Below are 6,233 nucleotides of genomic sequence, written 5' to 3'. Positions count from 1 at the left end.
ACCGGTCCCGTTGAGGACTTTATTATAACGGGACGCTTGTATAATTTTGTCACTATCAATGCTTATATCAATTTGTATCAATGTAAGTTTCATTAATTCATCATGTCTCATATATTGCTGTTTATGTATGTAAAAGCGCTTTAGGGTCTAGGCCTATAGAAAATGCGCTGTACATACAGCCTTCCTAGGGCCTATTATGTAAAGTGGATAAGGGTCTGGATTTATAAATATAAACATAAAATCTGCAGTTTGACCATTATTATCCGGTGTGCATGGGTTGGAAAATATGTCGACATTGGAGAGGCAAACCTGGGTATTTTGGCGCTCGCTCGCCAAAATTTATATAAAAAAAGAAGGTAAGAACAAAACATGATGATGACAAATTGACAGTGTCTATTGTGTTCACACATGTCATTTCATATTTAGCAGGCAAAATGTTTCACGGAGCAGCGGCTGCAATTTCTTTCGTTCTGAAGCGATCGCCAATTGGATCATAAGAACGCGCCAACGGTTTCGAACATACTGGGGGGGGGGGGGGGGGGAGGGAGGCGCAAAAACCCCGAATCAAACAAGATAATTAACAAGACGTAATGATGACGCGGAAATATACAAATTTCGGCTCACTCGCTCGTACTAATTTAGAGTATTTTTTCAAGTCCTCGGTTTGTTGGTATAAATCGTTATCTATAAGGCCGTCACTATATTGTAAGACTTGATAAGCAAAAAATGACAAGAGTTTCATGATTTGAAAGCTGAAATACAAAAATTTTCGGCTCGCTCGCTGCTCTCGCTCGCCAAAATTTGAATAAAAAAAGAGAAGAAGAGAACAAAACGTGACGATGACGCGGACAAAATAATAATGTCTATTGTGTTCACTCATGTCATTTTATATTTAGCAGGAAAAATGTTACATGGAGCAGCGATTGCAATTTCATTCGTTCTGAAGCGATCACCGATTTTATCAAAAGAGGACGCCAACAGTTTCGAACATACGGGGGGGGGGGGCGCAAAAAAAAATCAAAAAGATAAGAAAAAAACGTAATGATGACGCAGAAATATACAAATTTCGGCTCACTCGCTCGTACTAATTTAGAGTATTTTTTCAAGTCCTCACTTTGTTGGTATAAATCGTTATCAATAAGGTCGTCACTATAATATTGTGAGATTTAATAAGCAAAAAATGACAAGAATTCCATGTTTTGTAAGCTAAAATACAAAAATTTTCGGCTCTATCGTTGCGCTCGCTCGCCAAAATTTATATAAAAAAAGATAAGAACAATACGTGATGATGACGAGGACATATACAAATTTCAGCTCACTCGCGCGTACTAATTTAGAGTATTTTTTAAAGTCCTCACTTTTTTGGTATAAATCGTTATCTATAAGGCCGTCACTATATCTTGATTAGAATTGTAAGATTTGGTAAGCAAAAAATGACAAGAATTCCATGTTTTGTAAGCTGAAATACAAAAATTATCGGCTCGCTCGCTGCGCTCACTCGCCAAAATCTATCAAAATTCATTACATTTAAATCACCCTCAAAAGATCCCTATAAGTGCTTGAAAAAGCATCATGTGGACTTTGTTTAAAGTCCCTACCGGGATGGGGTTGGGGTCAACGGCGTAAATCCATACTGAGGAGTGGGGGGGGGGATGGTCACCATCACCACGATTACAAGCCCATAACCGGACCGGCGCAGCCTTTTTTTTTTTTTTTTTTTTTTTTTTTTGGGGGGGGGGAGAAGCTTTGTGCCCCCCTCCCCCCCCCCCCCCACACACACACACTTTACAGGGATCGGATGCCCCACTCTTTTGCATGAAATATAAAGTGGGAGAAAAGTGGCAGCAACAACATAAAGACTTTTTGTTCTTGTTGCTTTTTTTTTTTTTTGCTTGTCAGACGACGTTCGGCGAAAAACATTTTTTTTTTTTTTTTTTGGGGGGGGGGGGGGAAATATCTGTGAGAGGGAGCGGAACGACCGAACGGGGGAAGGGTGTGTATGGGGGGGGGGGATATCCCTCTCCCACACGAGGAAGATTTTGCATTTTCAGACCTGAAATTCAGCGATCTGGTGCTCACTTGTGGTGAAAATTTTCTTTTCTTTTCTTTAAAAAAACAATAAGAAAATGAAATATTCACAATATAATATTGAATGACAAAATCGTGGTATTTCAGCTCTTGCTGTGCGACATCACTGTGAAGGCTTACTAAATAATGGGGCCTATCATCGGCGTAGACAGGATTTGATCTTAGGAGGAGCGGTTATGTGAGGGAACGAATCAAGCGAGGGGGAGGGTAGTACAGGGGGTTTCCCCCTCATAGGGTGAAATCTCTTTGCGTTGAAAATTTTGACATTTTTCAGTCCAAAAACTGCCGTTTGTAGCTATATTCTTCGCTTTGGAAATTAAGGGGGGCACACCAGGCGCAACTGCTCTCAATCACTGGCAGCAACATCAGGAGAATGGCATAGCGATTAAATGCGAGCGAGCGGAGCGAGCGAGCATGAAAATTTTAACATTTTACAGTCTAAAAACTGCCGTTTGTAGCTATACTTTTTCGCTTTGGAAATTAAGGGGGCCGCATCAGGCGCAACTGCTGGCAATTACTGGCAGCAACATCAGGGGAATGGCATAGCAGTTAAATGCGAGCGAGCGGGGCGAGCGAGCTTGAAAATTTTGACACTTTACAGTCCAAAGACTGCCGTTTGTGGCTGTATTTTTTCGCTTTGGAAATTATGGGGGCACACCAGGCGCAACTGCCGGCAATCGGGCAGCAACATCAGAATGGCATAACGATTAAATGCGAGCGAGCGAAGCAAGTGAGCTGGAAAATCTTGATATTTTACTGTCCCACATGTCCTTTGTGGCTGTACTAGTATTTTTTCCCTTTGGAAATTAAGGGGGGCGCACCGGGCGAAAACTGCTGGCAATTACTGGCAGCAACATCAGGAGAATGGCATAATGATTAAATGCGAGCGAGCGAAGCAAATGAGCTTGAAAATTTTGACATTTTCCAGTCCCAAAAACTGTCGTTTGTGGCTGTATTTTTTTCGCTTTGGAAATTAAGGGGGCGCACCGGGCAAAAACTGTTGGCAATTACTGGCAGCAACACCAGGAGAATGGCATAATGATTAAATGCGAGCGAGCGAAGCGAGTGAGCTTCAAAATTTTGACATTTGACAGTCCAAAAACTGCCGTTTGTAGCTATATTTTTCGCTTTGGAAATTAAGGGGGCGCACCGGGCGAAAACTGCTGGCAATTACTGGCAGCAACATCAGGAGAATGAAATAATAATTAAATGCGAGCGAGCGAAGCGAGCGAGCTTCAAAAGTTTGACATTTTACAGTCCCCAAACTGCCGTTTGTAGCTATATTTTTCGCTTTGGAAATTAAGGGGGGCGCACCTGCTCACAATCACTGGCAGCAACATCAGGAGAATGGCATAGCGATTAAATGCGAGCGAGCGGAGCGAGCGATCTTGAAAATGTTGACATTTTACAGTCTAAACACTGCCGTTTGTAGCTATACTTTTTCGTTTTGGAAATTTAGGGGGCACACCGAGTGCAACTGCCGGCAATTACTGGCAGCAACATCAGGAGAATGGTATAGCGGTTAAATGCGAGCGAGCGGAGCGAGCGAGCTTGAAAATTTTGACATTTTACAGTCCAAAGACTGCCGTTTGTGGCTGTATTTTTTCGCTTTGGAAATTAAGGGGGCACACCGGGCGCAACTGCCGGCAATTACTGGCAGCAACATCAGGAGAATGGCATACTGATTAAATGCTAGCGAGCGAAGCGAGTGAACTTGAAAATTTTGACATTTTCCGGTCCAAAAAACTGTCGTTTGTGGCTGTATTTTTTCGCTTTGGAAATTAAGGGGGCGCACCGGGCAAAAACTGTTGGCAACTACTGGCAGCAACATCAGGAGAATGGCATAATTATCAAATGCGAGCGAGCGAAGCGAGCGAGCTTCAAAATTTTGACATCTGACAGTCCAAAAACTGCCGTTTGTAGCTATATTTTTCGCTTTGGAAATTAAGGGGGTGCACCGGGCGAAAACTGCTGGCAGTTACTGGCAGCAACATCAGGAGAATGAAATAATAATTAAATGCGAGCGAGCGAAGCGAGCGAGCTTCAAGAATTTGACATTTTACAGTCCCCAAACTGCCGTTTGTAGCTATATTTTTCGCTTTGGAAATTAAGGGGGCGCACCTGCTCACAATCACTGGCAGCAACATCAGGAGAATGGCATAGCGATTAAATGCGAGCGAGCTTGAAAATTTTGACATTTTACAGTCTAAAAACTGCCGTTTGTAGCAATACTTTTTCGCTTTGGAAATTTAGGGGGCACACCGAGTGCAACTGCCGGCAATTACTGGCAGCAACATCAGGAGAATGGCATAGCGGTTAAATGCGAGCGAGCGGAGCGAGCGAGCTTGAAAATTTTGACATTTTACAGTCCAAAGACTGCCGTTTGTGGCTGTATTTTTTCGCTTTGGAAATTAAGGGGGGACACCGGGCGCAACTGCCGGCAATTACTGGCAGCAACATCAGGAGAATGGCATACTGATTAAATGCTAGCGAGCGAAGCGAGTGAGCTTGAAAATTTTGACATTTTCCAGTCCTAAAGACTGTCGTTTGTAGCTATATTTTCGCTGTGGATATTAAGGGGGGCGCACCGGGTGTACCTGCTGTCAATCACTGGCAGCAACATCAGGAGAATGGCATAGCGGTTAAATGCGAGCGAGCGGAGCGAGCGAGCTTTAAAATTTTAACATTTTACACTCCAAAAACTGCCGTTTGTAGCTATATTTTTCGCTTTTGTTTGTCCCACTTTTATTTGAGAACCGTCCCCCCCCCCCCCCCCCCATCGACGACCCTATACATATTAGGTTGCTTTTGTTAAGTGAAAGATCTACTGCACACTCTTTGATAAATTAGGGAATAGTAACGTCTATGTCAAAAGTGTACAAAGTTTATCCCTTATCCTGTATAGCGGACCTTTTGCATGTTCATGATTGCAATACAACGATCTGGTGCATAGTTCTGGCGATATTTGGACAATTTTCCATTAAGAAAGTTCGAGATTTGTCCTCATCTCGGGAATTGCTTGGGGGATAAATGATTTGTCTGTCTAAACACTTCCTTTGGGGCGGGGCAAATGCCCCTTTGCCCCCCATAGATTCGACGTCCCTGATCTTCCCTTGGTATGCCCATAGATGTATCCTGACTGAGTCATCAGTCACTGTCGTTTCTCAGGAATGATTCAGGAAATGGAGGGGATTCAATAATTATGGCGATAAAGTTGTTGTTATTGTTTGTTTGTATGTTTTCGTACATATTTTGCAGATGGTCCCCAGTTCCTCGCGTCATAGCATGTTTACATGTAGACCTATACTATTTGACGTTGTCAACGCCTGAGTCATACCTTACAGTGTATGTCGATGTTACTTTCTTCGCGAGCGAGCGAAGCGAGCGAGCGCTTGAGAAAATTAAACATTTTCCTACAAGGTAGAATACTGTTCAGCTCTGTTACCTGTCTGAAGGCCGGCGTACAAACGTCATGCAATATGCCAAAATTGATACAATCACATTTCTGCTTCCTCCATTTTTTCCCCTCAAAATTCAGGGGGGGGGGATGATTGTACAGGCCATCCCCCCCTCCTCCATTTCAGGGGGGGATATATCCCCCCCCATCCCCCCCGGGATTTACGCCCATGGTTGGGGTTGAACACTTTTTCAGAAATTAGGGGCGCAATTTTCGTGCTTGCCCCGGGCGCCGTTTTCCCTATAGATACGCCACTGGGTACGTCTGCCTTTGAAAAAGGCAGACGTCCTACTTACAAACATAAAAACAGGAAACGGCGTACCTATCAAAAGTTTCAGCATGTGTTAACAAAACTTGCAGCTCCTTGTGTTTAAGAAATAGAAGCAACGAGAAATCGGAATCAATCTTCTTCTTTCTTTTTCTCTCTAATTGGACGAATGGATTTCTGGTTAAGTTTTACATCGAGTCGTGACCGTGACAAAAATTGTGGACACTTACTGAACAGGAAATCATAATTATCAGCACACTTTAACCGACACTTTTCCGCCTTAAAGACACCATAGAGTTACTGTACATCTTGACCAACAGAGCTTCTAACGTTCACGATCAGCAGAGCTTGAGGGCAGAAAATTTCGCCAACTGAGTGTTTGTCGGACTTTTTTTCCAGTGGTAAGAGAACGAGTAAAGT

Source organism: Diadema setosum, chromosome 11 (assembly GCF_964275005.1).
Source record: "Diadema setosum chromosome 11, eeDiaSeto1, whole genome shotgun sequence".
In the NCBI taxonomy this organism is placed as follows: Eukaryota; Metazoa; Echinodermata; class Echinoidea; order Diadematoida; family Diadematidae; genus Diadema; species Diadema setosum.
The sequence above is the reverse complement of the archived record's forward strand: the minus strand, read 5'-3'. Positions refer to the sequence as shown.